This window comes from Suncus etruscus, chromosome 2 (genome assembly GCF_024139225.1).
Source record: "Suncus etruscus isolate mSunEtr1 chromosome 2, mSunEtr1.pri.cur, whole genome shotgun sequence".
Lineage (NCBI taxonomy): Eukaryota > Metazoa > Chordata > Mammalia > Eulipotyphla > Soricidae > Suncus > Suncus etruscus.
The window spans coordinates 79,038,557-79,050,928 of NC_064849.1; the positions used below are offsets into that span (position 1 = coordinate 79,038,557).

At 33.9% G+C, this 12,372-nt stretch overlaps 1 protein-coding gene across 1 annotated transcript in view; it reads left to right on the forward strand.

Annotated features, from left to right (window-relative positions):
* The window catches only part of CDH12 (cadherin 12), a 1,029,254-nt gene that overhangs the window by 845,882 nt on the left and 171,000 nt on the right, over positions 1 to 12,372 (forward strand). The gene's annotated exons all lie outside the window — the stretch shown is intronic.

The window sequence follows — 12,372 nt, forward strand, 5'->3', positions numbered from 1 at the left end:
ATTGATGAGATAGAACTAGCATTGTCATGCTAATATGGTCAGTTTACACTGTCAAATGTGCCACTGCTATACAATAATCTTACTCAAGCATGTAAAGAACCAAAGATGTAAAAGAACTGACTAATGTTGAAGTAACTATAAGAATTGAAGTCTAATTGATATTATCTTCTTAACAGTTGTGTGGTAGTTACAGATTCAGACAGTGTGCTTAATTTACACTAAACTCTTGGCCAGAACAATCAATATTCCACAGAGTAGTGCTCTTGCCTTTGCGATGCATCAAGCTAGATTTGAAATTCCAGCATCACTATGGTCATGGAGCCCAGCCAGGGAGCAAGTTAATGAGGACTCTTGGGAGTTGGCCTAAAAATAAAAAAAGGAAGGAAGGAAGGAAGGAAGGATGGAAGGGAAGAAGGAAGGAAGGAAGGAAGGAAGGAAGGAAGGAAGGAAGGGAAGGAAGGAAGGAAGGAAGGAAGGAAGGAAGGAAGGAAGGAAGGAAGGAAGGAAGGAAGGAAGGGAAGGAAGGATGAAGGAAGGAGAGGAAGGAAGGAGGAAGAAGAAAGGAAGGGGAAGGAGAAGGGAGGAAGGAAGAAGGAAGGAAGAAGAAGAAAGAAAGAAAGAAAAAAGAAAGAAAGAAAGAAAGAAAGAAAGAAAGAAAGAAAAAGAAAGAAAAGAAAGAAAGAAAGAAAGAAAGAAAGAAAGAAAGAAAGAAAGAAAAGAAAGGAAAGGAAGGAAAGGAGAGAGAAAGGAAGGAGGGAAGGAGAGAGAAAGGAAGGAGGGAAAGGAGAAAGGAAGGAGGGAAAGGAGAGAGAAAGGAAGGAGGGAAAGAAGAGAGAAAGAAAGAAAGAAAGAAAGAAAGAAAGAAAGAAAGAAAGAAAGAAAGAAAGAAAGAAAGAAAGAAAGAAAGAAAGAAAGAAAGAGAAAGAAAGAAAGAAAGAAAGAAAGAAAGAAAGAAAGAAAGAAAGAAAGAAAGAAAGAAAGAAAGAAAGAAAGAAAGAAAGGAAGGAAGAAAGAAAGGAAGAAAGAAAGGAAGAAAGGAAGGAGGGAAAGGAGAAAGGAAGGAGGGAAAGGAGAGAGAAAGGAAGGAGGGAAAGAAGAGAGAAAGAAAGAAAGAAAGAAAGAAAGAAAGAAAGAAAGAAAGAAAGGAAGGAAGAAAGAAAGGAAGAAAGAAAGGAAGAAGAAAGAGAAGTAAGAAAGAAAGAAAGAAAGAAAGAAGAAAGAAAGAAGAAAGAAAGAAAGAAAAGAAAGAAAAAGAAAGAAAGAAAGAAAACAGCACTAATAAGAAAAAAATAATTTTTTTAAATTAACTTCTAAATTTGTGTATTTTTGTTTTAGGACACTTGTCAACTGTATATAGGGATAGGGAAAATAGCTGTTCTTGATCACCTAGAATGATATCTCTATAACTTTCTTTTACATAAACGCTTAAATAATAGCATTTCTGTATATCTCAAACACCAAAAGTGAAATTTAAAAATTCTTCCCCAAGATAGCTAAAGAGTGGTAGTCTCACAATTGTCATAACTCAGTAACCTTATTAAGGAATTGCAAGTCTTTTCTCCACTTTCCCACGTTTCTCCTTTTTAAAATTGGTTTTATTTTTGACCAATGTGAATTACAAGTCTTTCATAGTTATATTTAAGGTACATAGTGACAGTGAATTAGGGTGATTCCCATCAACAGTGTTGTCCTCCCTTCGCCTTTTCCCAGCATGCAACCCACAACTCAACCCTAAGCCCCTTGGACTGCTACTATAAACAGATCCCTTTTGTGTAGAGCTTGTTGTCCTTTGGGTCTCTTGATTCTATTATTGTTGACTTTGGTTGGGTATTTAAGACTGATCACTTTTTTACTTCTACTCAATGCTCAAGAGACTGCTTTGTCAGGAGAATCATCCACTTTTTCCCCCTCAATTTATGAGACAGAAAAAGATAATTCACAATCTTGTTTATAAACATCCAGAGACCTCACTAAAACCAGTCTTCTGTTCCCAACTTCAATCCAATTTGAGATGCTGTTTTTACTACATCACAAATACAATTATTTTGGTTCATCTTTAATTACTAACCTGTAAGTCAGACCAGTTATTTTCACCATATTTACTATGTTATATTTTACTATATTTACTCTGTTACTCAGTAGCTGATGAAGCAGTGCCTAAAGCAATAATGGATACTATAATATCTGTGAGTTATATTGCATTTTCCATGAAGAAACATAGTGTGGACCCTAAAATGAACAATTCTAGTTAGATTTGAAAATGACATTTTGGGTTGTGAGTACTCCAAGCAAACTGAGGGTTGTATTATTTAGATAACATATATCAAATAAATGAGGTGAATATAAAATAAATTTATAATACAAATCATACTGACAGGAATGGTTCTGTTTCTTAACTTGCAAAAATATTTTGTTTATTATATAAATATTGACTAGTTATAAGTATAAGCATAATGCCTGCTTATATTAAGATCATACTAAAGAAGAAGCATATATTCTTCATAGCCTCAGTTAAGCTTAGAAAAAGGGGAAAGGGAGAATGGAGAATGAAGGTGGAGTTGAGAAGGTGCAAGAGGGAGTACGTTTTGCTTAAAATTAAGATGAAGGAACAAAATGAACAAAGGGATGCAATCTATTAGAATTATTAATAAAATTTAATGTTCATCTTATATAAATACCTCTTACGCTCATAATTTGTTGTTGTATTAGGCCAGATCCAATTATGCTGAAAGGTTACTTCCTGGTTTGTGACCAAGAATTATTCCCAGTTTGGGGTAACTATATGGGATGCCAGGGATCAAATTTGGATCAACTTCTTGCAAGACAAGAGCCCTATATTCCATACAATCTCTTAAAATGATTTTATTTATTTATTTATTTATTTATTTATTTATTATTTATTTTTGGATTTTGGCCACACCAGGCGGTGCTCAGGAGTTACTCCTGGTTCTCTGCTCAGAAAATCGCTCCTGGCAGGATGGTGGACCAGATGGGATGCTGGGATTCAAACCACCCTTGGTCCTGGGTCAGCTGCTTGAAAAGCAAATGCCCTACCACTGTGCTATCTATCTCTCCAGCCCTTTTAAAATGATTTTTAGTCACTTAACCAGTTCAAAGTCCATTGTCATCTTCATTGTCATTAATATTTCCACTTGACTTATAAATGTCAAATTCAAGCAAAACAACTTTATTATTATAATATTCCAACTATCCTCCTATAAAAATCAAATTATAATATTTACTTGGAATAAGTTTTCATTTGCCTACCTATATTATTCTTGCAGCCTCCCAAAATAGTGGCTTTACATACTTTTTGTTCTTATTTTTGTGATTGTCTGCTTTCTAGTTTATAACTGATAGTTCTTTGCCCCATTCCTGGATAAATCTGGATCAGTGCTTCATAACAATAATAATAACAATTTAAAAAACACTACATAGTACTTTTGACTTGTTTTCTATAAACATATACACCTAGGGGTATTTGGGTATTTAGTGTTTTGTACTATACCCATGACTATATCATCTTTTAATTTGTAGCCTAAATATTCCTAAATAAGTTATTTTGTTTATTTAAATATCCAACAACTGTTCCCTAAATTTTCTCTCAACTGATGTGACCGTTGCACTTGATTTAAAAAGGTATATGTAGTCAAATCATAATGCCACCTCTTCCCTACTCTCACTATAGGCTTGTGTCTGAAGAGAATACATTGTTTTAATTTCTAATACTGCATGTGAAATCCAAAATTTCATTTATACATTAATTTCCATCCACCTTTGTTTAAATAATTACAACATACAGAAACTTTTCACTTCTTTCCTTTTCTGTGAAATTCAAACTAGCAAACACTTTGATTATCAGGGAGATTACTTTAACTAATGATTACATCAAATGCATTTTTATCTTCTGTAATAATACCTATTCCTATGCTTTATTTATGCTAGTCCATATGTTATGACAGCTGGAATATTAATAGCCATCAGTAAGCTTAAGTCAGAATTATGGTAGAATTACATTTGCCTAAAATACTGGTGCCTGAGTGTGCTAACAATGGAAGAAAGATACTAAGAGTTTTATACTCTTTGGGAACTTGAAGCCAGTATTTTTTAGGTCTAATTAACAAAGAAAATGTTCCTTCTGAAATGGTTCCCAAATGATGCAAAGAAGGAGGGCTACATTAATCATGTAACAACACGATTGTCTATATCAGCAGTGACATCATGGAGTTGACTAGACTAACTCAAAGTGGGTGACTGTGATGCCGGAAACCCCCAAACCCAAATCTTATGGTCTACAGAAAGCATGTACCATCTGAGTTGCATGTATCAGTTATGATTTCAAAGAATTCCTGCAGCTTGTGAGCAAATTTATGCACAAGACAGCAAAGTATCTGACAGTACATTTTTTCCAAAAAAGGTTACTAATCAATCTGAACTTTCAAGTGAGAGATGAAAGACTCTAACATCTAAAGAAAGATGACAAGATGTGTATTTTCATGACAAAATATAATTTAAAACCTCTTCTGATCCTCCCCCACAAGATGCCAGAAATCATTTCATTTTTTTTCACCAGAGCACATTATTGGAGTTATAATTCACATTTGAGAAAGTGGAATAGAAAGTCAGTATAGAATATAACAGTATGCTTTCAAGTGGTTTGTATTTCCTCACCTGCATGCACTATGGTGGGAGTTTGAGAATTTTTGACTTTTATTAACTAAATCTTAAAAATTGATCCCACATGTCCATTGATATAATATCATTACTTAAGTACTTATTAAGTGTTATAACATAAGTATTTATTATCATTATTATTATTATTTAGGTACCTAAACTGAAGCTTGCTTCTCCTAATTAAGTATAGTTGAAGGAATAAAAAATAAAACTGATTCCAATGAATAAACATGTGGTTATTTGTTATCATTGACATTGTCACTTGATGTGTAGCAGTAGCTTCCATTAGATGTAGCATGTTACTTGAAATTTTGACCACATATGACATATTGTCAGAAACACTTCCTTGGGTTTTTAAGGAATTCTGCAGTCACATTGAAAAGCTTTCATTTCAAACTGAGAGTCACAAGTCATATTACACCAGCATGTTATTGTCAACAATAATTAGAGGCTTATCTCATTGCCTATTAATTTTACTTTAATGATGAAGGGTCTGTTTAGTCAACTGTATCAAGAATACAACTATTTGAGAAGACTTGAGAGGCAGTTTCCGTTAGAGTCACTGTTGCATATATTCATGACTTTTTTCAATTGTCTTTTTTTTCCCCACAAGGGAAAAGCCTGTAAAATGGATTGTGATTTTCAGAAAGACACCACATATATTAAAGCCTGAATGTGGCCTCAGGAACAGTTAGGATTCAATTCACCAGTCTTACTTGTTAGAATATGTACTATATTACATTATTTTTTCTTTTATACTCCTTTTATGTTTGAATTTCATTGTTCAGTTGATTTGTACAGAAAAAGGGCTAATTGATTTTTTTATTAATTATGATATCTTCTTTAGGGAGACATATAATTACAAAGAATATTTTAATTAACAGTTATAATAGAATACACAAAGAAAAATAGTAAACTATAACATACAGTTGTGAAATTGAATTTTACATAATGTAGTTATTTGTAATATCGACCAAATATTTTCAAACTAGATAGCCTCAGGATTATCCAGATGAATAGTAGATAAAATTTATTGTGATTTGATGAATTATGGATAAAGAAATACTCCAAAGAAAAATTTTCACATTAGCATACACACAGAAAAGTTTGTAAAGCCTTTGCAGAGACCAACATGAATATATGTCTGAAGAAAACATTCTTTACTTTTTTAAATTTACCACACAATTCAAAAATAAAGGAAGAAGTCAACATTGAGAACAATCAACAATATTTCCAGTTTCAGTGTGGACACTTAGGATGACAGTGCAAGGTGGATAACATTCTCACCTTTATTCTCTTTATCTTTCTGCTTTTTCCCCCAATTGACAGATTAAAAACCACCGGTGGCTTTACTAATAACTTTAGTGCTTTTCATTTTGAAACTTTGATTCACTAATAGCATTAGTGGCATCACTATCATTGGAACATTGATTGTCTTCTAATGGAAAAAGGAAGCCTAACACAGAGAGGAAGGGAAGACCACAAGAAAATTCTTCTTAGGCAACCCAAAGCCTCTTAACTTTCACCACTATCAATACAGTAGACATAAGTATATAATTTCAATAAGTATATTGCACACCCCACATGTTCTAACAACCAGCTGTATATCTTCAGTTTTGCAAAAGTGGAACTGATTTATTCATGTTCAATAATAAATTTATATAAAAACAGCAACTCTATGGCCTATAACATCTCTTTTAAGCATTATTGAAAATTCATAAAAACTAACAATAGACTTACCCTCTTTTCAGATTTAGCCTATAAGACAGTGTCAATAGCACAAGTAAGGGGACATGTGCAATATGTAATATTGTTATATTGTCATTCTACCTCTGCCCAAGAGCCTACTTAGCAATTTTCTCAAGCACTACCAGGCCTTTGTTGGCTACAATTCTGCAAGAAATGGCTCCAAGTTCCTAAGCACAGACTGCTCTATTCAGAAAGTAATTGAAGGAAAAGATAGATATGTGGTAGAATGACTGTGCTTAATGTATATACTGGAATGTGTAGATAGAATGTTTATATTTACATAAATGCATATTTTGTGTACTTATACATAAACATATAAGTATATTTTTCTATATAGACACCACACAATCTCTGAGGAAACAGAAACAATCTAGCTAATTAATAGCATAGGGAGCACAAATGCATGCAGACTACTGACCTAGGCTCTAAAGAGATAGTACAGTGGTTATGGCACTTGTATTGAACAAGGTCAGTCCTGGTTCTTGCTCCAACAATTCATATAGCCCCATAAACCCAACCAGGATTGGCTCCTTAGTAGAGAGCTAGAAGTAAGCCCTGAGCACTGATTGCTATGACCCACAAAAGAGAAAAGAGCTGGAAGTTCCAGCTCACCTCAGGAAGCTCACCACAAAGAGTGATGAGTTTAGTTAGAGAAATAACTACATTTTGAACTGTCCTAATATTGAGAATGTATGAGGGAAATGTAGAGCCTGTTTAGGGTACAGGCGGGGGGGGTGGGTGGGGAGGAGGGAGATTTGGGACTTGGGTGATGGGAATGTTGCACTGGTGATGGGTGGTGTTCCTTTTATGACTGAAACCCAAACACAATCATGTATGTAATCAAGGTGTTTAAATAAAAAAAAATACAAAATAAAACAAACAAGCAAAAACAACAAAAACTAGTGACTTTGGCAAGATGAAATCTGGAAAAGAAACTATATTCTTTCAACTTTTCTTCCCTTCTGGAGAACAAAATAATATCTACTAAATAGTCTGGAAATGAAAGCTGTTCCTGGGGTAGAAAAAGCTAAGGTGAATTGAGAGTGAGGTTACACTTAAGTGAAGTTGGATCTCTGTTCATAAAAAATAATAACTAATATGGCCAAGTTAAGTAAAAGAAATTAACAAATTTCTCATTTATATTATCTTTCTACTGAATATGTAGGAAAAAATCTAACATTCTATACAAACCTCTATTGATTCACCAGCCTACCTAGATATTCATGTCTTTTTGCAAATTCTAGAGAAAACTCCAAAATTCACGAGCTATTCATACAATGGGTGAAAAGCGTATTCATACAAGTGTAGTCTTTGCTATATAGCATAAATAGAAGAATATGATCTTGAAATTGTAACAGAGATGTAGTCAAACTTTTGAAGGAAAATAATTTATTTTCTTTAAATGATCAGAGAAATTATTAGGGGCTGATTCTAAGCCAGGTTTGCTATATCATTATGTCTAGTGGAAGCACGTAGCAAATTTTGAAAGATAAAGATAAACTAGTTTAATCATATTAGTATTAATACAATTGATTGTTTTAATCAATCAACAGATTCAGTCTGTTATCCAGCATCTAAAGAATGGATATATTAATGACACAGTTTTTTTAAAGGTTAAAAATACATACTAGTACATTGATAGATACAACTTCTCCTTCTACTTTAACCTAAAAACATTCTCAATAGAAGATCTGAAAATGTATGCAGTTAAGAAATCTTAAAGGAATTATCAAAAATTCTGAGAGCAAGAAAAACACAGATTCAATAATAGGCATAGTGCATCACTATAAATTTGATAGTCCATGATTTGTATTTCTGGAAGAATAATAATTTAATATTTTGAAAGGAAAGATTGACCTAAAATATTCTCATTGAGCTTCCTCACTTATCCAAAAGTAATTCTGTCTGGGAACTTCATTCACCGTCTCTTAGCTGTCTCTTAAACATCCTGAACTCCGAAATTCTGTACCTTGTGCACAGCATGCGTGAATAAATGATAAAATGTACAAATAAGTAATTGCAAAGGATTTTCGGTTTGCTGATAATAGTGCTTGGGGACTTGTGTAAGCAGTTTTACAACTAGGGGCTGATCATACTAAATAATTGCTGTCAGTAATAAGTGGTTATTCAGGGAATAGATAGTGCAGTCATTTCCTCTCTTATTCAGCCAAGTTGTCAACTTTGGACACACCCAGGGAACAAGAAATTACAACTAGTCCTGACAAGTGCAGGCTTCTTACAAAAGCTCAGGTGTAGTTTTATTTATTTTTTTTCTTCTTCCTGATTAGAAGCAATTTGAGAATAGTCAATGAATGAAGTAGTCTGAGGAAATAGAGCAAAATAACTGCTTTAAAATTATCAGGTAGGTCCAAAGGAACATACTTTATATGTCAGAAGGCTGAGCTTGGCACGATTTTCCTTGTCAATATTTGATGGTACCAAGTTTTTCAACAATGAAAATTCTTGCTTTCTGACGTCAACTTAATGTACAAATAACAGAACTTGAATTCATATTGCACACAGGGAAATTCCTAGTGGCAGACTTTTCATCCTCATCATGTGGAAAAGAAGAACATGAAGTGACATGATTGAGATGGGAGGAAACAGGAATGATTTTCTATCTTTTTCATCTAGTAATAGGACTGATTCCAGCACATTTTGCTGTGGTCCAGATAGGCTGGCTTGACTATTTCACGAAGATGTTCCGTGGGTGAGATAGTAACAGTCTCTATGGCTGGATGCTGGCCTCATACACTCTTGGCTGCAAAGGACAGAAAATCTTGCAGTAGTAAATGAAAGAAGACAGAAAGGGAAATTGCTATAAAGGGAAGTTGTATTCAAAAAAGAGCAAATCTAGTTTCCTGTGAGAATAAAATAAATAGATTAGTCTCAGGAGCAGATGGGAGAGAGGCAAGATATCACTCTTGCTAAATTTACACTTAAGTCGTGGAAGGTAAAGTGGTAATGTTAGCTGTATGCCAACTATATGTAAATTATTTTCACATGGGATTTTATTATTGGAAAATAATTTTGAGAGTAGCCTTGATATTTTCATATCGATTTCAGTTTCTTTTTAAATTTCTATATCCTGAGACTGGAGAGATAGCATGAAGGTAAGGTGTTTACCTTGCAAGAAAGAATGTGGTTTGAATCCGGGCATCCCCTATGGTCCCCCCAAGCCTGCCAGGAGTGATTTCTGAGCGTAGAGCCAGGAGTAATCCCTGAGCACTGCCGGGATGTGACCCAAAAACAAACAAAAAAAATTTCATTTTCCTTCCTTCCTTCCTTCCTTCCTTCCTTCCTTCCTTCCTTCCTTCCTTCCTTCTTTCCTTCCTTCCTTCCTTCCTTCTTTTTCTTTCTCTTCCTTTCTTTCATTCTTTCCTTCCCTAAATTCATTTTCTTTTCTTATTTCATTCATTCATTCTATTTTTTTCCATTTTTTAAATTTTATTTAAACACCTTGATTACATACATGATTGTGTTTGGGTTTCATTCATGTAAAGAACACCACCCATTACCAGTGCAACATTCCCATCACCAATGTCCCAAGTCTCCCTCCTCCCCAACCGACCCCCGCCTGTACTCTAAACAGGCTCTCCATTTCCCTCATACATTCTCATTATTAGGACAGTTCAAAATGTAGTTATTTCTCTAACTAAACTCATCACTCTTTGTGGTGAGCTTCATGAAGTTAGCTGTAACTTTCAGCTCTTTTCTCTTTTGTGTCTGAAAATTATCATTCATTCATTCTTTATATCCTTTCCTTCCCTATTTTTTTCTTTCTTTCTTTCTAAATTTCAATTTCTTTCTTTGGTCTTCTTTCTTTTTGTCTTCCTTTCTTCCATTTTTTATTCTTTCTGTCATCTCTTTCTTTTCTTCTTTATTTCCTTCTTTCTTTTCTTTTTGTTTTTCTTCTTACTTTTTTCTTATTTTCTTTCTTTTCTTCTTTCCTTCTTTCTCTCTTTCATCTTCTGTCTTCAATTCTTTCTTCTTTTCTTTCCTTTTTTCCTTTTTCAATTTCTTTTCTTTCTTTCTTCCTTCCTTCCTTCCTTTCTTTCTTTCTTTCTTTCTTTCTTTCTTTCTTTATTTCTTTCTTTCTTTCTTTCTTTTTCTTTCTTCCTTCCTTTCTTCCTTTCTTTCTTCCTTTCTTACTTTCTTTCTTCCTTCCTTCCTTACTTTCTTTCTTTCTTTCTTTCTTTCTTTCTTTCTTTCTTTCTTCCTTCCTTCCTTCCTCCTTCCTTCCTTCCTTCCTTCTTCCTTCCTTCCTTCCTTCCTTATCCTTCCTCCCTCCCTCCCTCCCTCCCCCCTTCTTTCTTTCTTTCTTTCTTTCTTTCTTTCTTTCTTTCTTCTTTCTTTCTTTCTTTCTTTTCTTTCTTTCTTTCTTTCTTTCTTTCTTTCTTTCTTTCTTTCTTTCTTTTTCTTTCTTTCTTTCTTTCTTTCTTTCTTTCTTTCTTTCTTTCTTTCTTTCTTTCTCCTCTCTCTCTCTCTCTCTTTCTTTCTCTCTCTCTTTCTTTCTTTCTTTCTTTCTTTCTTTCTTTCTTTCTTTCTTTCTTTCTTTCTTTCTTTCTTTCTTTCCTTTCTTTCTTCTTTCTTTCTTTCCTTTCTTTTCTTTCTTTCTCTTCTTTCTTTTCTTTCTTTCTCTTTCTCTTTCCTTTCTTCCTTTCCAGTGGCACCAAGGTGTTACTCCTGATTATATGTTCAGAAATCCCTCCTGGCAGGCTTGAGGGGACTATATGGGATGCCAGAAATTGAACCTTGGTTGATCGTGGGTCGGTCCCAGGTTAGCTGTATGCAAGGCAAATGCCCTAACACTGTGCTCTCTGGCCCCCTAGCTTTCTTTCTTTTCCTTTCTCTCTCTCTTTTTTTTTATTTTCTTTCTTCCATTCTTTCATTTATTTCATTATTTCTTTCATTAATTCAATTTTTCATTCTTTTCTTCTTTGTTCTTTCCCTCTTTCATTCTTTCCTTCTTTCTTTCCTTTTTTCCTTCTTTCTTTCTTTTTTCTTTCTTTCTCTCTCTCTCTTTCTTTCTTTCTTTCTTTCTTTCTTTATTCCTTCCTTCCTTCCTTCCTTCCTTCCTTCCTTCCTTCCTTCCTTTCTTTCTCTCTTAATTTTGGATAATTTTGAAAACACACCCGGCTTACTCCTGCTTCTGTGCTCTGTGTTTATACTTTGTGAGTTGGTGGGACAATATGTGTTGCTGGATTAGAACCCCAATTTGACTCATGGAAGACAAATACCCTATCCATTATAGCATTGCTCTTGCTCAACTTCTAGAAATATTTTCTTTCTTTTTTCCTTCCATTGCTAAGACTAAAATTTTCCACAAATCCTATTTATCAAGTTTCTGTCTTCAAAGGACAGACACAGAAGAGAAAAGACAGTTGCTTTTTTTAAAAAATGTTTTAGAGGAAAATAATTTTCTGTATGTAACTGCTTCCTAAAATGTGAGTGGCAGATGCAGAATTAGAGGAAAAGAAAGAATAGTTTGCAAGCATCTGTCGCAGAAAATGTTTCCTTTGTGGAAGTAAATTTGACTATGGACACATTTATGATCCTCTTACTTTGCCTCTGTGGATTTCTGGTTGGTGATTAGAGTTTGTACATTTTCTGCGAGTTTGTAGGTGGTTGGATGTTTATAGATAATACATTAAATATACACACAAAAACACACACATACAAACACACACATGGTTACCTGAGAGTCTCCATTTCATTCCACATTGTTCCTATGAATGCTTTTCTGAATTATGTCGCAAAGAATTACCTTGGCTTTGGGGATTATAGGATTAAAAAAGAGTTCCCAAATTTTAAAAGTAATACTTATTTCTCTATAACCTCAATAACAATCTGATGAAACTAGGATATGTGAATTTAAAGAAAAGTCTCTATCTTCCAGTTAAAATATCTTGTATTTATTATAAATGATAATATTACTAGTCACCAGAA